This window comes from Papio anubis, chromosome 11 (genome assembly GCF_008728515.1).
Source record: "Papio anubis isolate 15944 chromosome 11, Panubis1.0, whole genome shotgun sequence".
Taxonomy (NCBI): domain Eukaryota; kingdom Metazoa; phylum Chordata; class Mammalia; order Primates; family Cercopithecidae; genus Papio; species Papio anubis.
Genome location: NC_044986.1, coordinates 117,104,977 through 117,131,942, shown reverse-complemented (window position 1 = coordinate 117,131,942; position 26,966 = coordinate 117,104,977). Strand labels below are relative to the sequence as shown.

General features: G+C 34.8%; 1 long non-coding RNA gene across 6 annotated transcripts in view; it reads right to left on the bottom strand.

The window, feature by feature from the left end:
- LOC103887288 overlaps positions 1-21,219 on the bottom strand; it is a 38,023-nt gene extending 16,804 nt beyond the window's left edge. Inside the window, exons 1-2 of one of the 6 annotated variants that reach the window (XR_004177099.1) lie at positions 17,238-21,215; positions 17,027-17,127 (exon numbers count right to left, since the gene is read on the bottom strand). This is a non-coding gene — a long non-coding RNA (uncharacterized LOC103887288). Of the gene's footprint in view, positions 1-403; positions 6,067-17,026 lie in introns of those variants that run through there. The other 5 variants (XR_004177100.1, XR_004177103.1, XR_004177101.1 and 2 more) reach the window with 5 other exon arrangements.
- Between the last annotated feature and the right edge of the window lie 5,747 nt (positions 21,220-26,966).

Genomic DNA, 26,966 nt, shown 5'->3' with positions numbered 1-26,966 from the left:
GAAAGAAAGAAAGAAAGAAAAAGAGAGAGAAAGAGAGAGAGAGAGAAAAAGAGAGAGAGAGAGAAAGAAGGAAGGAAGGAAGGAAGGAAGGAAGGAAGGAAGGAAGGAGGAAGGAAGGAGGGAGGGAGGGGAGGGAGGGGAAGGGAAGGAAGGAAGGAAGAAGGAAGGAAGGAAGGAAGGAAGGAAAGAAAGGAAGGAAGGAAGGAAGAAAGAAAGAAAGGAATGGAATGGAAAATGGATGGAGCAGTGGACACGATGGAGGGATATGGATAGTGGCAGGGAAAATGGATGAAAAGAAGGTGGATAAATGGATCTCTTAGAAAAGCAGAGTTTAATGTATCACTTCCTTTACTTATAATAATTTGTTTTACAATTTATTAAGTAAAAGTGAATAAGTACTTACCCAGTTCAATTTGCACTTAGAAGATGTAGCATAATTCTTTGCCTACACTAGGTGTCCCAAAATTATTTAAGAATTTGTAAGTAAATGAACATACGAATAACACATCTCACACATATATTTAAATGACTGAGCAAGAATGCTTGAATTCTACAGTTGCATGGACAAAAATTGTTGATGAAATTTCTAACTATAAGACCCCTAACAATTGTATAATAAGTTGAATGGCAATTATTCCACTAGAATGTGATGTGAAAGCCTGAAATCAAGTGTGTGTGTTTTGAGGGGGGTGGCGGGGGAAGGCTGGGCATTTCATTTTATTTTGTTTTGTTTTCTCACCTCACTGATCACCAGTATACATTCCCAATTACAAAGTGTTGCTTTAAATTCCAAGTATTGCTTTTTTAATTAAAAACTGATTTATATTTTAAATTAATATTCATATTCAAATGAGTATTTGGGGGGAGATTGGGGACAGCAAATCTCTTCAGAAGACCTCTAAGAAATACTTTTCTTAGTGGTACAAATACCTTAGGAGTGAATGATGAGTACAGGCCACCGTGGTACATGTGCATCTGATCAAGTGGTCTCCCTGCCTCACCTTGGCCTCGTCCTCTCTCCCTCCCTCTCATCCTTCTCTTCCTTCTTTTTTTAGGGATGCAAAAAAATTTTTAAATAATAATTTTAAGGTTTTATTTTAAAGATGCAGCAAAGCATGCCATTTCTAACCACCTAAACGTTTCAAAGGAGAGCCAAGAAAGGATACCTACAACGCAAAGAGAAACCCAAAGTAGCGGAAAGTGAGGAGGAGAGAGGATTCAGCAAACAAGAAAGTGAAAAACTGTTCTCGAATCAACCTCTACACAAATTACAGTGCATTGTGCTCAGTTCTTACAAACATGTTTTCTTCCGCAAAACTTTAACATTGAAGCCTTTTCTAGCTAAGCCGCATCTTGCTTTTTGACACATATGTGTCCATCATTTACTTATTTAGCCTTATATCTTATACATGAGAGAGAAACCTCAGGATCTCTAGGTTTTATATAATGAATACAAGTTTTATATAATCATTGATCTTGCACTTTCTTCATTCCCCACATACCTGTGCTTAAATGAAATCTAAAATTTTATTGTCCAATAATTCGTGAAAGCACATACAAAGACAGTGTGAAAAAAATAAGAGGCTATATATTGCATAACATCATGGATAACTTTGAAGGTAGTTAAAACATTTTCATAGTTTCATCTGACTTCAAAATAAATGTGTGCAAAAGTTAGTAACAATGCTATGAACTTAGTTTAGCAGCTAAACTGTAGCTATTAATATACCGTAGAGTAGTGCTGCCAGTTGGAATAGAATGTTCCAGGCCAAATATTAATAGATGCATTTATTCCCACTGAGCAAGCTAAAAAACTAATAAAGTATTAGTTTGGTAATAAAGTAATTAGTAAAACTAATAAGTATTGCCCACAGATTACTCTTGCTAATTCAGGTTTATGAAAACATGAATTTGTATTCCACAAGAATATATTCACATGTGGTTACACTGCTTACCTAATTTGATTCAATCTAATGAATATTTCCATGTATGATTTATCCCTTATTCCCTATTGTTCTATATAGCATCTTTCCAGCTATGTATTCACCTACCTATCTATCCATTTTATATTTGACACCTAAACTCATTTGATATATTTCAAGAAAGTAAAATTAAACTGATATGGCAGTTATTTGTTGGCAAAATAAAGATAGATTAGTAAAGTCACATTTTCCCAGAAATGTTGTTATTACAAGTAACTGTCTGTCATGATGTCCATACTATAGTTGAAGGTCATGGTCATTTACCAAAGTCATACATTTGGCAGGACAATATTATATCAATTGCTCAATTTTGGTCATTTACCAAAGTCATACATTTGGCAGAACAATATTATATCAATAGGAGTGACACTTTTACTCCTACGCACCTCTAATAAAACTTTCCATCATGAGTTCTTACGATATTACTTGGTGATATAATGACAATGTGGGCATTTCCACAAAATCTCTGTAACTGCCGATGACATTTATACAGCTGTGAAAATGCATAGAGAATACAACATACAAAATAACACGACATATTTTCACATGCTGTGCTCTGGGCATTACTAAATTAAACCTATGATTTCCACAAGTTCCTTTTATATGGCAGTGTCCTATCTAGAAGAAAATTTAGACATTGTGGAGAACACGCAAGTATCCTGTATTTCAGTTTTTTAATATAAAGCAAGTTTTATCACATGAAAAATATGACAGCCCTTGACATTTCTTGGTTGTGAAAAGCCAGTTGGTCAAGGAAGTCCTGTTCACCTGGAGAAAACTTAGGACATCACATTTCACATGTGTGCACTGAGCACAGCCACTGAGACCTCACTCGCATTCCTCCGATGCTGTTTGGCATCTTCCCTCACCGCTTAAGTGATGGAGATTTCTCTCATCAGGGCTGCTCACATACCTGAGGGGGGTGACAGCAAACACTTGGGGAGGAGTCTCTTAAACTGAACTCTCCCTCCACTTGGTCTCTAAGGCATGGCCTTCTTCACAAAACCTTTAAATCTATCGTTAAAACTAAGGATGAAGAAACAAAATGGCTCAGAGAATGCAGCAGGTAATGTAAATTCACATGGAGAAGCAAACAGCCATTGATAGCAGGTAGCTTTTTCTTGCAGGCAGCATGTTAAACAGGTAACAGTAAAACACTTAGGGCCAAAGACAGGAGCTCAAATCTCTCTCAAGCCATTTCACTCAGCCCCTTCTCCTGTCTAAATTTCTGCTTCCTCATCTCTAAAATAAGGATGGTAACACCAGCAGTTTTTAGAAGCTGAAGGAGATGAAAGTACTTCTAACTCTGAAAGCGCTAGCTGACTCTTATTTGATGCCTCGACTTCTATTAACCAATTTGAGAGAGTTCTCCAAGACAGCAGCATTCTGAAAAAGTGGTCAGAGTGGACAGAGAGAATTCACTGGGGGAGAAGCGTGGGGAACGGAACAAACAGGGAAACTTAGATTCCTTTCTAGATGGTTTCACTTTCTTCATGGTTTTCCTAAAGCACTTCTGTTTTTGACCTGCTGTAAGAAGTTTCACATAACCATTAGCAAATGGAAACTTTTGTCAAACATGGACACCAGAATGCAGTGTATCCAACTGTATCTTAACAGGCAGAAAAGCTGAACAAGCCTGACTGGCAGCAGACACCAGCTTCTATGGTGTAACTCACAAGTAACGAACACTCAATTGTATATTGATCATATACTCTATGTAAAAATGCATTCCATTCATTTATCATCATACCTCTAACTTGGAAGGTATGGAACATGCAGTGCACTGTGTACAGAGAATTGGGCTACAATTTAATCTACTTTGGAAATTTTATTCAATCTGTACCTGTGCATGTGTGGGTAAACACAGCCAGTTAAAATGAAAAATAATTGAAATCAGCATTACATTAAACAGATTTGCTCTATAAATTCTGCTCATTACACATAACTAACATAGACTCTTTGATCAAAGAGAGATCAATGTAATTCAGTGACTCACCTTTCGTAAAGAGTGTAATGAAGCAATTTTCACTATCGACATAACAACTTCTTGCATAAAACCTATTTCAGTAATTTTAATCAAATATTTCTGAAAAATAAAACATGTGCACCTTTCTTCTTTTGGATACTATTAAATTATTACCAACAGCCGAAGCAGCAAATATCTCTCTGTATTGGCTAGATATATGCAAAATTGAATAATCCAATAATTATTTCCATTTACTGAATTTATGAAAGAAATGGAAACAAAATGCAGTTTGTGGGTAAATAACAACAAAAATCTGAGATGCTTTTTGCTATTTTTGCCTTTTAACAATGCTGTCTGAGAATTTAATTATATTATTCCACTTAACGGAATTATATTATTCCATTTATTCAACTCAATCCATTCTAACAAAAAAAATATTCAAATTTTGTTTGAGCACAGTGCCTAGAGTTCGAGCAGGGCCTGGGTGATGTATCATAAGAGTGCATCCTAGAAACAAAACATTTTAGTAACATGAAACATTAAAAGTGAAAAATGTGACTGCCTTAAGTGGTGCATACATGTAGTTTAATATAAGATTCCTTTTAATCTTGATGAGTTTTGAACATAAACCCTTACACCGTAAAGGACATAGGGAGTCAGTAAAAACTTTGGGCTAAGCCTTAGACTTGTTGGCAATGCTGTAGTTTATTTAAAATTGGAAAGCATTCCCCACTAGTGAAAAAAGGGAAACAAAACAAACAAAAATTATACTCAATATGATTACCCAGCACTAGAACAGTAAACTTAATAACCTAATTCTACTCCCTTTATTCAGACAAAATAGATTTCTTAAAAGTCAAACCCTACTAATTATTAATCAGAACTGAGAGAACTATTATTAAATAACTACATTTAGGGAAACGTTTATTGAACTCACATGAAGTTCAACTTCATGGGAACAGAATTCTGTCTTGTTCCCTTCTGCTCCTTAGTGTATAGAACAGTAACCAACAAATAGTAAACACTAGATTGTTACTGAGTGAATCAGTGTGGTGGATTCAATATGCAGTCAAATATATGGAGGATGTTTTGGAGTCCTGAAAAATCTTTAGGTGAAAAAACAGTAAGTATTACATATATATCCTGATCATAAATTATTTAGTGGTAAGGGAAATAATTAGAGGGAAATATCTCCAAAATATTAAGTTGCTTAAGGGGAAAAAAAAATACAGTGTTATTTCCCACTCCCACTCAATGTATCTCTACAGTTTCCAAATTTTCCTCAGTGGGTACAGATTATTTTCACAATAAAATAGTTTTTAACAACATCCTTTCACTTTCTAAAATAACTATTAATGTGAATGGTTGTGGCTACTGACTGGAAAAAAAGGGGCAGTTCAGAAAGGTGAGAATTTGGAAAAAGAAAATGGATCTTTCCTGTGTTTCACTGAAAACAAATGATTAAAATATGACTAATATAAAATAATAATTTGAACAGGCTCAGCTGTGCCTATTAACTCAGGAACATGACTTGCTGGATACCAGCTTGGGTGAGCTGGGAAAGCCATGGGCTCAGTCTGTTTCAGTTGCTTACCCTAAAGTTACTTAAACCTAATTTCAGGTCTTTTTTTTTTTTTTTTTTTTTTTTTTTCTTAATCTGTGAGATGGGGTAACATTAGCACTCATATCCTATTCTGAGGATTACCAAAGTTAACACTTGTTAAAGCATGTTGAACAGTGCCTGGCATATGTTAAATGCTGTTAATGTAAGCTCTTGTTATTAACCATTGTTCACCTTATACGAGGGACTGCAGAGAAACAAACGCAAACATAGTCAGCTTCATTCTGGACCTTTAACTCTGCCAAAACCCCTTCCTGTCTAGAGCAATACTTCCCTTTCCCCTTTTCTTGTTTTTCTCAGTGCTGTGTCTGGTCTGTGACATCAAATATTATCCTGCATATATGGCCACCAAGCCTGTATTCTCCCAGATATATATATATATATATCTGTTTCCACTTCCTGCTGTGCAGCAGTACCACCAAGAACGCTTGCCTTGGTTCTCAGCTTGATGTATTTTGCTTTAAATGATATACACAGGCGTGAAGTAGAAAACAGTTTCCCCCGGCCCTCTTTGAAATCAGTGCTGTGTTGATATTGAAATTGAGGTACATCTCATCTGAGCAGTGCTTTGGTTAGTTTACCACTTCGACTCAACTCATCTTGTTTTACGCTTTTGACCAGGGCAGTATCACACAATATGTAGAAAATTAATAAATGCATATTGATGGCTGTGCCGGTGGCTGGATATTTAGAAAGCTTGCTAGGCCTAAATCCAGGAGCTAAAAGGCGAAAATTGTGTTTACTTTCAATGTATGGATAGTTACTGTCTCAGTAATGGCAGTTTGTAGCTTAAAAAAATAGTGCTCTCTCTATATGTGTGTGTGTGTATATCGATCGAGAGAGACAGAGAGAGAGAGAGAGAGTGTCACTTAAGCCCCACATACTCTGAAGCTACCTGCAGGAATCACATGCAATTAGCCACGAAGTTGTAGTGAGACTTTTCAATTCTTGGCCATATATAGATTTTGCTGTATGTAGGAATACTCTACACAACTACCCAGACAAGCTTCTCAGTTATTCTTGGCATTCTATTTTAAAGATATAGAAAGAATGGACAATTCACTGAGCATAAATTAATTCCCTTATTTTTTGAAAGGTATATATCTTGTCTAAAAAACAATAGTCTTTTAGGGGGCCGGAAGTGGTCCTGAAACAGGCAGGCACTCACTGCTAACCATCTCCAAAACTTAAACCAATATCAAACCCATTGAAATCTCAGATCCTGTGAGGTTTCCCAGGTTAAGATAGTTAAATACTATAGCTGTTTACTACGACCAGAAAGAGGCACCAAGTGTTAGTTCCCAAGTCCTTCCTAAATCTTTTACAGATTCTTACACTAAGAAAGCACACAATGCTCTTTAGATTAACACACCAAATTCTTAGCAGGATGTTAGAGTATTCCCAGTAAATCCCAAACAGGGCCAGAGGGAGCACAGGTTTTCATGTGTGTTTGACCTAAGGCTCTTTCTCTAGTGAAAATTATTCTCTTTCACCATTAAGAAGAACCTACATAAAGAAGTGCTGAAGGAAAGAGATACCTGCCCATCCCAATCAAATAACCGAGTCTCAGTTATCAATGCAAATGGTGAATATCACCACCATTTTTTCCAACATCCAGGGCAGAGAAAGAATCTGTGTTTAGCTCCGATTAATTTAGGATTGACACTAATGTTTCAACAAGGACAAAGATAACAAAAAGGTAGGTGTCTAAATACATGGTTCTTTAATGCAGATCAATGACTATTCCAGGAATCTTCCTCACTCTTCAATTTCCAGGATTGAGAAACAGACTAAAATACTTAAGAAAGCAAGCCCAGATCATCTGAGTAAGACATTATGATTCAAGAATAGAAGGTAACCTATCAACATTACCATACAACAGAACAAAAGCAAAGCTCACCTTAGGTTGAAGAAGGACATAAACAAAATATAATGATGCATTCACTGGGTTTTGGGGAAAATCTACCCGGATGGCTTTAGTGATACTGATCAACTTGAACTATTTAGTAAACCAGCGGGTACATTTGGAACTATCTATCTTTTAACTTTTTTATTTTATTTATTTATTTATTTATTTATTTATTTATTTGAGACGGAGTCTTGCTCTGTGTCCCAGGCTAGAGTGCAATGGCGTAATCTCGGCTCACTACAATCTTCACCTCCTGGGTTCAAGTGATTCTCCCTGCCTCAAGCGCTCCGGTAGCTGGGACCCATGGGGCACCTGCCACAACCAGCTAATTTTTGGCCCATTTTTAGTAGAGACAGGATTTTGCCATGTAGGCCAGGCTGGTCCTGAACTCCTGACCTCAGATGATCCACCCGGCTCAGCCTCCCAAAGCAATGGCATTACAAGTATGAGCCACCGCACCCGGTCAACCTTTTTTTGTCTTGAACGCTGTTCACGCTTACTAAAGTGGCCTATATTCCTTCGTACAGTTGACTGTATGTTGAATATACCATTGAAAGAATGGCTAAGAAAAAAAAAAAAAAATTCAGCGAGTCAATAAGAAAAAATGTTGAACTCTAAGATTATTCACTTTCTGGAGAATCCTTCTGTACCTCTTATTCTACTTCCTCAAGTAATATTAGCATATTTTTTTAACCAAGCAAGCAGGAATAAAACCTGTTGCTTCAAGTTTTCTGTTGCACAATTTATTTTGAAGGATGTTATTCTCTGATGTTATATCTAAATTTTGGAAAGAAATATTAAGAATGTGGATGCTCGAGAATCAGAATTTGAAAAAACAAAACAAAAACAAGTCTTGTTTCCTTTTTAAAGTAATCTGTTGCAAGAGTTTTTGTGTGTAATGGTATTGCTTTTGGAAGTATAATTCTTTTCATTTTAGACTGAAACAGTATTGTTTTGGACAAAATTAGAAAGCATATTCATTTTATTCTTTCATTATGCCTTGATGTACATATGAACATCTATCTAGCTGTCAGGTTTTTTTTTTTTTTTTTTTTAAGTCTATTCTGTGCCCTGAAAGGGAAGTTTGAAAAAAAAAGTTGTGGCATTTCACCACTCAACCCTCAAAGTGAGAGGTGAAAGACACACACACACAGTTTGCAGAGCAATCTCATCTGTTTCCACTTCCTGCTGTGCAGCAGTACCACCAAGAACCCTTGCCTTATTTCTCAGCTTGATGTATTTTGCTTTAAATGATATACACAGGCTGGCTATTCGAAAACAGTTTCCCCCGCCCCTCTTTGAAATCAGTGCTGTGTTGATATTGAAATTGAGGTACATCTCATCTGAGCAGTGCTTTGGTTAGTTTACCACTTCGAATCAACTCATCTTGTTCTATGCTTTTGCCCTGGGCAGTATCACACAACATGTAGAAAATTAATAAATGTATATTGATAACTATACTTACAGAATGCCTCTAATGAATATTTAGAAAGCTTACTAGGCTTAAATCCAGGAGCTAAAAGGCGAAAATTGTGTTTACTTTCAACGTATGGACAGTGACTGTCCCAATAGTGGCAGTTTGTAGCTTAAAAAAATTGCGCCAAAATTCTAGGATTACATTTTTCTAAAGAAAAATCTTCAAGAAGTTTTAAGATCGTATTAATTGAATTACCAGAAAGATTAAAGCATAGGAAAGTTCCTTTAATCTGATGTTCTATGAATCTTTGAAATGTTCATATTTTTGCTCAGTTTAATATTGTTTGAATAAATCAAAGAATATTTTATTAAAATAAAGATCGGCTCTGAAGAACAAATTCAGTGCAAAGTACTTTAAAACTTACGAGATAGTAAGGTAATTTTTATTGACAAGTAGCATGGTATATTGTGGGAAGGCAGATTTGGCAAGTCCACACAGTTATAATTCCAAGTATGCCATTAAAATAGCCACAGGAGGGGTAGGATCAACATGTTCTGAATTGTCAAATGAATGAGAAATCCCGAGTCATAAGTGAAGTTTTCTCATTAAGTTATAGGATGTTTATAAATTTCAAGACTGTGATTTTATAGTAGCTATGAAAGTATTTTAAGATAAATGAAATATATTAAAATAAGCTTCAACTCAAATAACTTAATCATTAATTATTATGGAAGGTATCTAGAACATTCTTTTTTGTTGTTTTTCTTTATTTTATTTTATGTTATTTTATTTTTTGAGACAGGGTTCTATTCTTTCACGCAGGCTGGAGTGCAGTGGCACAATCTCAGCTCACTGCAGCCTCCACCTGTTGGGCTAAAGCCATCCTCCCACCTTAGCCTCCTGCGTAGGGACCACAGGCATGCATCACCAGTCCTGGCTAATTTTGTTTTTCATAGCACATTACGTTACTGATTTCCCAGTGTATAAGTAACCAAGATGCTCAAACAAGCAAATATTTTCCTTGAGGGTGACTTAGTATAAAAAAAGAGAAAGAACAAAGAAATTAGTTCTGAAGGTGCATTTTTCTAAAACCCATTTCAGTATTTGATAGCTCAGATCATATAGAAGTTTTAGCCAAAATGCTGCATATTTTATTAATATTCTTGTATTCCATCCTTGCCTTCACTGTTTCATAAATTATTTAGTTAAATGGTATTTTTTACCATGTTTCCTGAAATGTCATTGATTTTAATCCACCTGAGAAGTCATTACCTAAATCTGTATTGAGAAAGAAATTTGTCTTTAAAGATTAATAGTTGCTTTTATTATTTAATTTCCCTTTAACTGCTATACTTTGATGCACTTTATAGCGTTTTTGTTTTGTTTTGTTTTGTTTTGTTTTTGTGAAAGAAGTAGATTCTGGCAATTGATTTCCATTTGCAACCTACCTCCCTGATTAAAAGAAAGTCATTTTAAGAGAACATATTTGCTTTGGATACAAACAACTTAAGGGCCGGGAAGCGGGTTGGGGGCTTATATTTAAAGGTATCAGCTAGTCCAGATGGCCATCTAGCTTTTAAAACTGCCGCCAAGCAACTTAAATATGTTTTGTTCTTCAAGAGATTTGGAAGCAATACAAGACATATTCTACTAATGTTCTGAAAGAATAAAGAAAGGGAGAGGAAGGAAAGAAGGGAGGGAGGCAGGGAGGGAGGGAGGGAGGGAGGGAGGGAATGCTTATAAATGAAATAAGTAATACGTCTATATTTTTCTTCCCAACATTTGCCCCACATTTTAAAAAATTTTAGCCATCGTCATATATGTGATCTTAAAAAGTCACTAGATATTTTTGGGACTTAGTTGGTTTACCTCTAAATACAGGAATTTCAGTTGATCTCTACAATGTCATTATAGCATAGAAATCTGCTCTGCATAATTTTATATCAAGGAATGCTATGTTGTCTACCAAGCATGAAACTTTGGAACTAGAGGAATTCATGAGCATCTAGGGAACATGTTCTGAGCTACACGATTCTGAATCACCTAGAGTTTGGTAGTAAGTGTTTTATGTTATATTCAGATATCTGCAACATACATATAGCATGTGTCCAAATATTTAGCAAATAAAGATGTCTCATGCGTGCTGAGAATTTTACTCTTTTGGTAAAAGAATATTTTACAAAATTCCACTTAATGCAGATCTTGCAAATGAAAAGAAAAATTAGCAAATCACTTCTATTGTGATTCCTGATTTTAACTTACATTGAAATTGATGGTCACATACAGATAATAGTCTAAAAACTCAACCACATACTCATATGTTTGCAAAGATTCAGGATTTGGGCATTATGTAGATAGAATGTATAAGGCTTACTAATCTAAGACTTTTCAGTCAGTATTCCAAATATGATAGCAGTCACCCAGTTGGGTTCCTCCAATAAACTTATTTATTCTCACCCAGTCTCCCTTTCATGATTTTAATAATCATTTCCATTGGAATTTCAATAGTATTAAATAAATTGTGAATCACACAGGAATAACTCCAACCTTTGTAGCAAGAATACGAGCTTAAATATGTTATATATTTTCTAGCTTATTATCCTCCTGGAATTTTTGACAGAGATGCCTATACAGGAAAATGCACTAGCCTCCTAAAATGTGAACAAACTCTTAAGAACTTACTGTAGATTTAGATCATTTAATTACATTTTCAGTCACAGAGGCTTATGAGAAGTAGGTTATTAGATTCTGCTTCAATGCTCTATCTTTAAAATGTTTATTTTCTCAATTTCCGTTGTTCTTATGTTTTCCTCAGACTTCCACTGTTAGTATTCTAATGCATCTTCACAATTACATCTTTCTCTATTAAAGCAAGACTTCTGGAGGTTTTCTCTGGAGTGGTGGTTTTTACCCCCAAAGTTAGTTATTTACTAGTTGACTTATGTAGGGTCAAGTCAGTAGAGGAATCTCACTTTATTCTACATAAATATATGCATGAAACACCTAAAAGAGATGTAACAGACTTTATATACTTGACACACCCTACTGGAAATGTCACTGCAGTACATATTAGATTCAAAATTACTAAACCTGCCTTCTCTAACCCTATCTTCCTGTTTTTATCTCTCAAAAGGACAACTGTGAATCTCTTTCCTCTAAATGTAAAATAAAATAATGTATATCACATAAGTATAATTATATTTGACTAATATAAGCCAAACTAATTTATCATTTATAATTTTATCATAGCCATTTCTCTTTTAGTTGACAACTTTTGTTTTGACATGAACCACAGATCTTGGACATCAAGTTTTTAGATATTTTCACTCATGGGCTCTATATTTTTCTAACACTGCTATTTTAAACTTCTTTCTCAGATTTAACTTTTTGATTCCTCCCTTTAGGTAAATAAGTATTATTTTAAACTTTCAGACATTTTTATGTATCTATAAGTGTAAAATAAATGTGGAAAGAAGCACAAAAAATTTTCTTTTTCTTCCTCCTTTGTGAAACTCAAAATAGCTGAATTGATTTACCTCCAAATATCTACATAGAGTTTAACTTTGAACAGACTTGAAACACACACAAGGTTTTCAGAAACTTGTAAGTGACCAACGACATAGAGGAATAACAAAAGTCATCTTGAAACTTTAAATACACTGGTTTTTGCCACAGACATTTTAATTTACTAGCTGGAGATAGAAACCTCTGAAACAGCCATTTGTCTTTTAGTTAAAATGCAGCCTCGTAAATACACGCATCTGTCCTGTGTATGTTTTTTTTTTAATCCCAAGTAGTATCATTTGTAAAATAGTTTTCATGATATGTTTTACCATTCACTAAAGTATTTCAACTTTCTTTCTTTAGAAAGTAGAATCTTGCAGATTAGAATAACTGTGTTGAAAGCATAAGAAATATCCCTTTATAACTGAGGAGATATCCTGTTTCATCCTTGGGTTTTATATGATTTAATAGAGGTATTGCTGTCATGCAGATAGTACCGTTTAAATAACTTCATTTAAGGCCTTGATGGGCCTTTTGTAATCTTTCTCAGGGGGAATCACTACTATATCCAGTTCAGTCATATATATTTTAAATATGGAATTATTTTAGCTAAATATTCAAGGTTTGTGTTTAGCCAGAGACAATTTAAGTTAAATTTAGGAAATACCTTTGAAAAGTTTAATTTTCTCTTTTTCACCTTTAGTGATGTATTAATCACTAACCTTTGAATTGCTGGTGCGTTTAAGGAAGAATGTTATAGATGTGGGCCCAATACTTTCATGCAAGTGACACTATTGCTGCTCATAGCCTTAAACACAGTCTTCATATATACTTATTTGAACTGCTTCCTCTCTACCAGAGCAGTTTTTCCATCCTTTTCTGTTATCAGTTGAAGAAAGATCTATTTTTGAAATTTGTTCCCATAACTAAAATGAGGTGGATTAACTTTGGCCATGAAGCCAAGCATTGTGAAGACGGAGATGTAAAAGTCAACACTATTAAAATCAACCACTCTCTGGGGGCCTGTTCTCCTTTTGATAGACTCAGAGTGTTCATTAGTTCTTTTGAATTTCTATGGGAGATCTGTGGGCAGAACCAAACCAGGAAATAGTTGCCTCCTAACTTTGAAAATACCGGGGGACCACATTGACACTTTCCACTATGTCATTCTGCTGACCCTTGAGCTCTGCTTTTATCTTCCTTCAATGAATCATTCCACTGTGGTTTTAATTAAGAAAAATCATGTTGTAGGGAGTGAAATGATCTGGAAAGGATCAAGCCAAAATTTATACCTAACTGGCTATCTTACAAACACAACGGATTTTTTTCCTGCATAATTCATTCCTTAAATTTTAAAAAATACCCTTAAGGAGAGGGGGGAAACATCATTTTTACAAAAATATTTTAATTAAAATCGTACAATGTTCACTTACTAATTTTATCAGAGGTATACAATTAAGCAATTCATCATAGGCAATAAACACTCTGGATTGTCTAACACTGTCTAGAGTCCCCTAATCATTTAAAAAAAATAGTTTCGCTTCTTTTGAAGCTCCTGTTTTTGTTTCCTGGGTGCTGTGATGAAAACCAAACAGAGCTGATATTTTCTTAGAATAATAAGCAACTTAAAATTTGAAGTTGTTTTGTAACTGTAGTGTCTTACCTGACTGCGATAGTCTAAAGAGATGGTTCTAGAAACTGAATTTGTTACTCTTAGAATTGTGTAGACTATTTTAAAGACATGACAATATGTTGGAAAAAAATGGTTATTTCCAGGGAGTTTCTTCAGATAAAAAAATGGGTTAAATATAGTAATAAGCATAATAGAGGACTTTAGTAAAACTAAACACTTTTTAACAGTTTTAAGAACTGGGTGAGCCCAAGAAGCTGAACTGGAGTCAAAAACAAACTCGTTCAACAATAGAGAAGAAAGGAAAACGGAAGCAACAGAGAATGGAGCTGTCTTCATTGCATGATTAGAGTTAAATGCAAATATGTGATGTTCGGTTTAAATGAATTTAATTGATCCTAGAAAATAGTCCAGACTTTAGATGCTACATCTTATACTATTTCTGTAGTAAGCCAGATATTGTTAAATGAACTTATATCAATGTAACTGACTAATAGAAGCTAAGTTTGAGATGCCTAATATATTCAGGGAAATTTTTCATTATATAAGCAAGTGATTTGAAGAGACTTAAAATGGCTTTCTTGTTTATGTTTTATAGGTTTTATAAGTTAATATCAGCTCCTGAAAATACAAAACCACAATTACATTTTAACATCACGTATATAAGTCTACTTTTTCTAAAAAAAAAAAAAGAAAAAAATCTACCTGAGATAAGTAGAAATTTACCTCTGGTGCACAGTTCAGATGGGAATATTTCAAGGACATGATAATAATGGGTTTTTTATTTTTTTAACCTAACCATGAAAAATAAAGTCCTATTTTATAACTATGCAGACTGAAACAATTTAAGATCCTTATTATTGGCTCATGGATTATTTATTTAATTCTATCTTTTGATCGCATATTCTCTACAAAGTGCAATGGTAAGATGCTTGGGACACAATGTAGAGAAAATAAAAATTGTGGGTGGGTAGGCAAATAGTCTAATATAATTCAGTGACATGTACATTCATGAGCCCAGTTGGCAAAAGGCATCTTATTTTTCGTTAAGTGTAGGAAGAATCACAGAGTGATTCTTAGAGATCACTGGTTCCATTTACAGTGGCCATGTAAATTCCTTAAATTCAAATGCAGTCCTTTTAAGGCCCTCAGGGACAGGATGTTGAGAGAAGAGAAAGAACTCTATCAGCCTCCAAGTGAACGGGAGAGTGCTCCCTGGCACGAGGTAGTGCCTGAACCTGGCCAGAGGAAAACTCAGCCCAGAAATGTGTACAGCGGGAAGGGGAGCACTGTGGGAGCCGCCTCCTGGGGATGAGGTCTGCAGTGCATCTAAAGAGTGTTAAAAGTAGAGGGGAGAGCGTGGACTTGGTTGGAGAGCTGGGTTAGCCTCAGACACTTACCAATTATTTGTTATTTGGCAAATGATGTAACCGAGACTCTGTCTTCTCATTTATGTTATGAAGATTACAGTCTCATGTTGGTTAAGAAAATCAAACATGCACAAAGCTAGGTGATGCCCCAAATGCACTGAACAGGTCCCACAAATAGGATTTTAGATTTGGCGAATCTCTCTTTACTAATTGTTCGCACACTTAAATACTAAAAACATTTTTTGCTGATAGAATCTCCATGGAAAATTCATCTCTGGACACATCTTCAGGCCCCAGGGAACTTTCAAGAGAACATTTAACTTTTCCAGTAGGCAAGAAGGATGATACAAGAGAAGTTTAATTCCTTTGAAAAATCTATGGGTGATGGATATTATTTGAATTACAATGAATGATCAAGAAATATTTCCTTCTGTCTACGTTTGTTTCTGTCCGTTTTCACAGCATCTAAAATATTCGGTTAATACAATTTGAGAATATCTAATTTACCACAAAGGATAAAAATCAACAGATTGTATATTCTGGAGTATGTTTACTGTAATTTCCAGTATAAAGTAAAAGGTTAGCCAAGTGCTAAGCCATTTGCCATGTAATTTTTAAAGTCCTCTACAACTGAAAAATTGTTTCCGTTGCTTTATGGAAAAAGAGCTTCAGAAGATCAGAATGACTTCTCCATGGAAATTGATATACAATACAATCCATTTTTTTTTCTCTTTTCAATGAAATTGCTTTCTAGTGTCCAATGGCTAGCTCCACAAAAAATTACTTGCTCCAGTATAAAAATGAATATCATTGGGTAGCATCTGGAATTCTAGCAATTGAACTCAAGTATACCTCATCCTTAAGGTCTCAAGCTACATTGGAATATTACAAATAACACACTAGTAAAATATCTGGATGTTGGTTTTTCGATTGTGCTTTTGTTCTTTGAAAACATTGAATTAGCCAAAGTTGACTTTTTAATTTTGAAATAAGAAGTGCTTAGAATGTACTTTTTGTCCTCTTCTTTTTCCATTTTTTTTTCCTTCATTTCTGGGAATCTAAACCAAACCAAACATGATAATTTCAGAAGAGATTAACTTGATTTTTTTTCCTTTATCAGTAGCAGACTCTAACTTACCCACCTTTCCCACTATTTCTTTGAGTTAGGATTTGAACAATTTAAGCCTTCACATTTGGAATTTTATCTCTTTTAATCTTTGTAAATATTATGAGTAAAAATCAGGAAATGCCTCATTGGTACCCTGGGTTTCTCAGACAACCCACTGATTTATGGTCTTGAGACCATAAACTCATTTTCCTTACATGAATGATATTTCCACATCCACCACAATACCACCAAATATGTGTATCTAGCACTGACTAACTGCAAATCCTCAAAGTGAACCGCATGCATTTTAATATTGCATAGTTTGCTGATTTATTATTTCCCTTAATGTACATAGTTCACATTTTTTGGAAGAATTCCACAAAAGAAAGAGAAAAGGAAATCTAATCTAAAATTACTATTTTGAAGGGGATAGCAGATTGAAAATGAGAATTTTGAAAGTTTCAATACCAGTGGGGAAAGCATTTGCTAGAGCTTAGAAGGACAGCATATGGTACTTACAGGGGACCGCCAGGGGCCTGGAGAACTGATATCCTGAGTCCTCTTGAAGAGAAATAGAGGTTGTTTCATTAAGTGCAAAAGCATCGTTCTTAATTTGAAAACTGTGGGCAGAAACAGAAGCCCAAGATTAATTTTTCCATTGCTAACTCTAGAGTCTTGGCCACTGAAGTCTGAAGATACTTTCTTTGAGAATGCATATTATTTTACTCACAACTAAAACATTTAAGTATCTTAGCTGATCAGTGGAGTGAGATTAAAAGGTTTCTTTTTTGAATCATCAGATAGAGATGCACAAGGGAGAGAGCACACAGGGTGTGTTCAGAAGGGCTTGCTAAAGTGCTCGGCTCTTAGCATTAAAAGTGTGATGTTTATACACCACCCTGATAGAAAACACTGCTTTCCAAATCCTAGTCACATTTTAGGATTAAGTCACAAATTTTAGGATTTCCTGAAATCCTAGTTTTGTTTTACAACACACAAAAATATGTGTTTTAAAAGCCACTGGATGGGAGGAAAGAAAGAACAGATTCAGCCAACCGCTACTAGTTTATTATAATTGTCCCTATTGGGACAAAATTCGTAACATGCTACTCTGAAACTGATTACCTTCTCAATTCTGTCAATAGCAGATAATTGAGCCTCAACAGCACCAATTCAAAATAGTTTAGGTCTTGCCCCTGCCTGATTATGTAACAGAAAAGCACAAAGTTTGAGGGGTGACACGGGAGGTGGTTATTTTTCTAGGAAACTTCCTTCTCTTCTACGAATGTGTGAATGAGTAAGGACAGTGAATCTCTGTTTCTGATATAAATATTAGGGGTAGAGGCTGAGTAGAAGACCCTCTTTTTATTTTCAGTAGCTCCTTTTCATTCACCAATGGTAAGGGAGACTTGGCTGTCAACTATAAGTGTAAACATGTATATCTTTATAGAGTAGAGATACGTCTGCATATAAAAAAATCTGCCATAAGTGATAGAGTAGAAAATAATATCCTACATACCAGAATGTTCTCCTAAATTAGACATCTTACAGGTATTCAGCATTCTTTCTATTTCCAAATTGCTCCCACCCCCTGTTTTTTCATCACCCCTTTTTTCCTCATTAGCTCATTGGAAATACATATTTTTAGTTTAATGTTTGTTTGCTTTTTTCTTTTTCTGCAGAGAAGCACATATGTATAAGATGTATGCAATGATTTCTCAAGGGAAAAAAATGTGTTTTAAAAGTACAGCATGGCTGGTGGTTTCAAAAAACGTAGTCATTCTTCTCACTACAACAGAGTAAGATAAGCAGGGTAGATCTGTTATTTCCAAATTAAAGGCGATTAAACTAAGATATATGGAGAGATGACACGGCATGTGAGGTTTATAGGGCTAGAAATTGCAGAACCATGTAGAACTCACATTTAACTACGGTACAGCAATGGCACACTCTATCCTTAGAATGACATCCTGTATAATTTAGTATGCTCTGTACCTCACTTTAAATGTAGCATAAGGATGAGGCAGTAGAAAATGAACGCCGGGCCTTTTAATAATGAGGCTCAGGTTTGCTATCTTAATTTCAGGAATTAGGAATAGGAGGGATGCTAAGGAGACTGTTTAAATTTTTAAAAAGTTCTCTCTATGCCTGATACAGATGCAAATTGCTTGCTCATTACATTCTATCAACCTTTTTAAACAAGTTTACTAAAACAATCATTCTCTGGCAGTAAGACAGCTTACCTGCCAAGCTTGACATTTCTCTAACCAAATCAATATTTCAATAGCTTCCAACTATAAATCTGATGTTGATTTGAATTCTAGGGAGTAATGAATGATCCAATTAGAAAACAAACAAAAAAAGTAAAAAAAAAAAAAAAACATAATTAGAGTGTTTATTCTTCCTTGATGATAAGGAGTCCTTGACAAGACAGCATGCTGTTGCCAGCAAGCCTCCTCCTTTACGTGTAATCGATCTTGGAAGTTAAAGGTTTGTTTGCATTTTTAACATGGAGAGTTAAATATATTCCTTTGATTGAGCTGTTAAGTGGCAGCTCACCTACCCAAGAGTTTATTATTCCTTTGTGTCTGAAATGTGCAGGAATTTTCTGCCACCTGAAGTACACTTACAGATGAACATAGACATGGAAAAAAAAAAAAAAAAAGTACTCAATGCATTCCCTGCCATATAGGAGGACCCTTGAAAGGTCTGTTGAGCGAATAGTAAATGTTGTTGCACTTCTTTTACTTTTACAAGTTTCTTTTGGGGAGTCTAGAATTTGATAAACAATCAGACCCATTGTGTTGTTGATTGTGTACCTAATATGATCAAAACTCTTTTCGAGACAAACCAGATTGAGATTCCAACAGGTTAGGTCTATTAAGGACAAATGATTGAATAAATAGGTTTCTCTCTCTCTCTCTCTCTCTCTCTCTCTCTCTCATACACACACACACACACACACACACACACACACACACTTATTTATTTAAAGTTCATTTAAAATGCTAAGAATAAAGGATAAATGCTCAGGAGATGTCACAGTGTATTGTGTACATTAATTCCTTCCTTGCTTTATGAACTAGCAATTCCTGTGAAAGAGCCAAACCTAGAAGGCTCATGAAAATGTGATTGTGCTGAGAGAATAACGCTGATTCACAAGTATGAGGAAGAACAGAAGATAGGAATGGATCCCCAGTGGGTCCTGCAAGGATATGTCCTAGCTTGCCCGGGACATTAGGGGAATGAGGTGACATTATTCAAAGATGTTATGCATACTAGGGTAAAGAGTTTTATTCCACACGCAGTAGGATATCACTGAAGGTTTTGAGCCAGGGCTCAGAATTTAAATTTTGAAAATTTGCAACATGTTGTGACCAACTGAAGCTAAGGGATGATTGAAATAAGAGAAATGGTTAAGACACTTAGAAAAACCAGGGTCACGGTGTTGGAAGGTCTGGACAGGGGAAGCTGCAGTAAATATGTAAAAGAGACAGGTGCAGAAAATAAATCTGGGTCTAGAATTAAAATAACTCCCATTCGCCTGACAAACATACTTCATTTTTGACATAATTCTCAGGATGCTACAAGGAGCTAATGATATTTGTACAAAGGACATTATATTTGTAAATATATAATAGTAGTATTTTCTCATGGGGCTCCAAAGTTGTATATTTTGTTTATCTTCAAACTAGTAAGATAAACAATGGTGCAGGTTAAAAGACATTGTAGCATCAGAGATCTGTCTGAGGTTTCAAGCCTGGATGGGGAAGATGATTAAAAACTCCGTCTTTGGAGTCAGAACCACTTTAGGTTGAAATTCCAGCTCCATTTCTTCTTTCCAAGTTGCTTTGGATCAGTTTCTTACCCATCCTTAAGTCTGTTTCCATTTCTGTAAAGCAACCACCATAATGTGTCCTTTGCTATTTGTTGTAAGAATTAAATGAGACAATGCATGTAAAGTGCTTATAATAAAGAGTAGCTGGTTAATGAGGAATTACCATTATAATTTGGTTTTTAAATGTAAAATTGGTGTCAGAATTTGGAGGGCATATGATGAGTTCAGAGTGATACATATCAAGTAAGTATTTAGACATGTAGAACCAAAGAGAGCAAAAATCCCAAATGGGAAATGCTAAGTCTAGGGATGGTAGTTGAATCCAGAAACATGGATGATAGAGCCTTCCAAGGGGACATATGCAGAGATGACAGCCGGGGACAGATCCTTGGGAAATCCCTGAATTTAAGCAGTGTGAAGAAAAGCCAGAGAAAGAACACAGGAACTTTTAAACATAAGAGACACATCTTTAAAATTTTCTCCTTAAATTAGTATCATTTGCTCTATTTATGAAAAAAATGCAAATGTGAATTTCATGAACTTCGTATTTGGTTTAATACCATCATGATTATAAATGGCTTCCCTAAGACACTTTTGGGATATGAACTCTATATTTTCTGAAGCTCAGAAATTTCTACTCTCTAATGACTGTTTTTTGGCACCATGTAATTGACTAGAAGCTCACCTGAGCCTTTGTTAGATAAATGTTAACTTCACGAACTTAGTGATTCAGCAAAATGCCTGTCAGGAAGGGTTCATGATTGCAGTGTGTGACACACGCCTCTGTCATGTGTCTTTTTTATGTTGTTAAAATGTCATTTTGTTAACATTTAAATCTATGAACAATTATTAGTAAAGATGTGACATATAACTAGCAAAGAAAAGTGACCTGATGATCTAATAATTCATTCATTTTCCCACTATTATAGGTGAATCAGGTCCATGAGAAATCTCATAGGATAAATTTTAACCCTATGAGGCAGTGAAGATTTTTAGCCTTCCAAATGAAATTTTCAGTACGCACGTTCCAGAAAGCAAGTTGGGTTTCAGTAAATCTCAGTATATATCCAGAACATGTATTTTAATAACTCAAAGTATTCAAATTTTAGGGTTGCAATCAATTTCAAATTTTTAAATGGTAAAATTGTTTTCTTCATTGTTCCCAAACAAGAACTCCAGAATCTATAGTGTTTCGGGTAATAAAGGCAGCAGGTAGTTATACTTTATGAGTTTATTAAAGATAGAAACTCCATATACATCACCACACCCAATTTCCTCTTTCTCAAATATGGTCATTTATAAGAGCAAAACAAGAGACATGGAGAAACTTGTAAACTAAAATGACAGAACAGCATCTGCTGGTATACAAAGCAGGTTACTTTTTTCCCCATGGGGTTGCAGTATAATTATTTATATTAGAAATAGGCTTGTTTTTTGAGCCAGAGCTTCCGAGTTAAAATCATTTTAAGAAAACAACACCATGACTTCATTTAAGTCAGTGCTATGATACAAGAAATGTGTTATACGGTGAGGAGATAAGATTTTATCTTCTGTGATTTCCAACATTCATGAGCTTCTTATTACTTTTAAAGAGATTTAAAGAAATATGATCTTAGAAACTGCTAGATTATTTCTAAGTTTCTGCAGCAAACTTTTATTTAAATATTACTATTTTTTCTACACAGCGAGATAAAATGAGGACTAAAAGTAGCTTGCCCAAAGGACTTCTCAAAGGAAACATGAGGCAAATCAAACATATTTCTTGCTCCTGACATTTTTGGAATTGTTGAAGTAATTCAAAACTTGACCTCTCTCTCTATGGTCAAGAAGTTAATTTAAAGGCATCCTCTTAGAAATAATTACTTTAAAAGAATACAATTGAACAGATAGCATCCACTTATTCAGGTATAATTATTATTAAAGATATTGAAGGAAACTGACTTTGTTTCTGTTTCCACCAATCTTTTATGAACAAAGGATAAAACTATTGGTTAAAATGACGCTTTAGAATTGTCCATGAATATTGTTTCTTTCTCAGTACCAGGGCTGACTGCTTAACAATTAAGTAATAAAAGCATTCATTGTACATAATATTGTCCAAAAGACTTGGTCCTGAAAACCGTGAAACCAGCTAGAAAATGGAACAGATATTGAAATAATGAAGTCAGTACACAACATTGTAATTTGGTTGTTTTAGTGATATTTGGAATCACATGGATTTTGCTTCACATTTCGACCCTGTCCCTTCCTCATAGCCATTTGGTCCTTGTCTTCTAGACTGATCTGTAGGGAGTTGTGAGGATTAAATGATGTCTGTGGCACCCAACACAACGTGTACCTTTAAGAGCACTCTCTTGATTTCATAATTTCTTTCTTCCTTTATTTAGGATTTTGCTTTGTGGAGTAATGGTCAAGGACAACTTTACTTGGTTTTATGGCTACAAAACAGTCATGTGTAAACTAAAGAGTATGTTATTGACTCAAGAGTCATCATAATTGAACCATGAAGTAGATTTTCTATGGTTAAAAACACTGGTTGTAAAAATACGGAAAGTCATAAATGAGTCATGGCAATCTTGTGAAAAAAGCACAGATTATACAGAAATGTATGATTCATCTGTGTTTTCCTTAAACTTTTACCTGGTGAGAGAGAAGGTTTATTGATTTGCACATGTCCTTCTAGGATTATTAGAGCATATGCATGAACGGTGAAATTTACATTCAAAATAGAGAAGAATAACTGCCACAAAATCCTTCATTTTAAATTGAGGGACAAAATCTATTACAGATTTCCTGTCTTACACAATTTCTATAATAAGAATGGATTTTATGATCTGGAAAGAAGTTCAATAAAAATAAAAGTTGTCTATAATAATAAAAGCTATAGACCATTAAATATAAGAAATATGAATATATATGAAATTTAGAAAAAAATATGATGTCCCTCTCATTTCCAAATTATGTCCCTTCAATACACACAAGAATAAATGGGTTCCATTTAGAGAGAACAATGATGGATTTTTCTGAAAAATTATAAAACTGATGAAAATTTTGTGGGTTTTTTTGTTTGTTTTTTCCTCTGTTTCATGAAATGTTACCATAAATTACCTGGCATATGCACCCCCTCTCAATCGTGTGAATATATTTATAAGATACATGCCTAGAAGTGTGATTGCTGAGTCATTGGATAGATAATTTTAGATATTAAAAGAAAATGGCTAATTTCTCTTAAAAGTTGCACTAATTTATGTTGCCACCAAGGGCATATGAGTGTAAACATTTCACCACATCCTTACCAGCACCAGATGGTATCAACCCTTTCAATCTTTGCCAATGTCATAAGTCAAATGGCTTTCTATTGCTTTAATCTGAATTTTTTTATGATGAGTGAGGTTTAACCTTTTCTCATATTATTAATCATTCCTGTAAATTTTTCTCTGAATTTTATCCTCAAGACATTTGGCATTGTTCACGGTCTCATTTACTTTTCATACTGATCCTATAATATGATATGGGTACATTATTATGCACATTTTACAAAAAGAAACATTGGTCGCATAGATACTTAGGATAATGCCCTGTATTAGCTGACTGATAAATGGCACAGGCAAAGTTTGAACAAGGGCCTGCTTAACGCCAGGATCACTGCCTAAGCTACTGGGCTACATTGCATTTGTCTCCAGCTTATAAAGAGAATTATGTGGTTTATTTTTTATTTTTTATTTTTATTATGCTGTACTATTTCAATACTTCAGACACTCAGCCAAAATGTACAAGCACCTGTTATGTGCCCAGCCCTGTGGCAGATTCTGTATTTACAGCTACAATAAAAAATGTATAATTAATAAATAAGCACATGCATCAAAACACATTTCCTCTCAGTAAGCCTACTATGTAGAGACATTAAAAACAATTTTACAAATTACAAATTAGTATCACAGCAAGCACCACAAAGGAGAATTGTGGGATGCTGTGTGTGGGACTAATGGGTTGACTGGCATTATATTTAGGGAGCTTTGCATAAACATAATCAAGATGCATAATTCGTAAAAAGTAACAAGAGAGATAAAAGACAGATAATAAAGAAATGCTATGAAAAAATATGTTAAAGTTTATTTTTATCCTAACAGAAATAGCTTTAGCCAAAATTTTAACTTGGTTTTCAAAAAAATCTTCTAAAATATGCCAACTTATGGACCATGTCTTTTCTTTCTCTAAACCTTTACTCCTCTAAGAAGCAGTAAAGAGTCAGTAAGAGGACTGAGATTTGCATAAAATGGAGAGAGGTTAATATGCATATTTTGAGAGACTAGGGAAAGTGATAGATGAAGAGGTTGTTATAAGAGAAATTAACCATGAATAGAAAAAGGAACCCACACTCCCTTACTCACTCCTCGGAATCAGCAACCAACATTTACCCACATTGTTCTAAAGGAACTAACTGCCATGATAGTATACTGCCTTAACTGATTGAGTTAACCAGAAAATAGAACACAGCCAGCTTTATAACCCTGAACAGCTCAGCACATATTGAATACAGTTCCAAGCACCACAAGAAAAAGGAAACGATTTTACTATCATAGAACACTGTAGAAAGAGACCTGTGCTGTATTGGTTTGAGCCACATGAACTTGTCGCTGTTTCACTGTTTTAACTTACAAAACAATGCAATTTTATAGACTTATGTATGTCTATAACACACATACAACAAACCGTGTTTGTTCCTAAATGTTTTCTTACAGATATGTGAATGAGAATGCCTATAGGTCATGGGATACTTTCTCATATACCTTTCTCTGTCATTCACTCATGTGAAGAGAGTAAGAGAGAGATATAAGAAAAAGAAAAAAAAAGGGATCTGGAAAGAGATAAAAATACAAATACTTTAGGCGAGGTGTGGTGGCTCACGCCTGTGGTCCCAACACTTTGGGAGGTCGAGGTGAGCGGATCTCCTGAGGTCAGGAGCTTGAGACCAGCCTGGCCAACATGGCGAAACCCTGTTTCCACTAAAAATACAAAAATTAGCGAGGTGTGGTGGCATGCGCCTGTAATCCCAGCTAGTCAGGAGGCTGAGGCAGGAAAATTGCTTGAACCTGGAAAGCAGAGGGTGCAGTAAGCCTGGGGAACAAAAGAGAAACTCTGTCAAAAAAATAAAAAGAAAGAAAGAAGGAAAGAGAAAGAAAGAAAAATACAAAAGAAGAAACAAAGAAAGAGAAAGAAAGAAAGAGAGAGAGAAAGAGAAAGAAAGAAAGAAAGAAAAAGAGAAAGAGAGAAAGAGGAAGAGAAAGAAGAAAGATAAAGAAAGAAAGAAAGAAAGAAAGAAAGAAAGAAAGAAAGAAAGAAAGAAAGAGAAAGAAAGAAAGGAAGGAAGGAAGGAAGGAAGGAAAGAAACCTCTTGGAAGTTTTGAGTTCACTGGGATTTATGCATTTTAAATATGTATCAAATTTGATCATATCAAACTTCTTTTAAAGGGCATTTTGGTATACTTATTTTTGAGTAAATAAATGGTTCAATTATAAATTCACAGATAATTAATTTTAAATATTTTTATTACTTTATTATAAAATTAATTTATTATAGAACTCATTTGCCTGGGTGGTTCATATTTTTTTAAAAATTTTGAGTCTCAATAACTAAATTTATTGCTCTTATAAAATCTGGCCAGAGAACACCCAATAATGGGACAAAAATGTCTGAGGATGGGGTAAGAATGATGGCATCAGAGAGACTCTTTTTTCCACAGGGTCTTTGATAAAAGCATCGTTAATAACTTTGTTCACTAATGTTCCATTCTGGCACCATAACAGCAAGACACACCTTCTAAATCTAGGAGAAGTTTTAGCCATATCAAAATAAAAACAAAATGCTTGCAAAATATTTTTCACCTCTTCAAATTCTACCTCTGCAGGAGTTACCACTTTTTATATCTAATGACATCTACGAAGTACGAAGTCATGGATACCTGGTAACAAACCACTTTACTTTGGAAGAAGGAAATGTGGTGTGGGGAAAAGACATATTTAGAATTTCATTAGAACTCAGTATTAATTTTGGCTCTGCTTCTCGTTGACTCTTACCTTTACATAACATACGAACTTCATGAATGTATTTAAATGCTCCGAACTTTAGCCTCTCATTTGTAGAATGGCAATATTATCTTCCTCACCAGGTTGTTCTGATAATTAAACCAGATAAAGTTTGTTAAGTGCTTAGCAATGAATAAACTGCATTTGATATTTGATTACCTCTTGCATTTTTTTGCCCCATCGATTACCATTTATTTTGTATTCTTCCTAACAGATTTTTTTTAAGTACATGGGGAGTAGATTTATGCAACCTTTTTTCCCAGGTAAGAATTAGCTGCCTAGAAGTCTTAGAAATAAATATATTTTGTGACTTAACAGTACATGGATATCATTTTTTGCTCTTAGTATGTAACCATCACGGACAAAATCCTATCCCTCATCCATGGCAGTCAGACCTTACCTTCATGCGTCCATCTATGAAATAGCTACAGTATCCAATGCTCATTTTGTAGTTCCTTGTAGTATAATATACACAAGACTTTCTCAATGAAATGGGGCTGAGAGACATTGAAAGACACTTCTTAATAAGTGCCA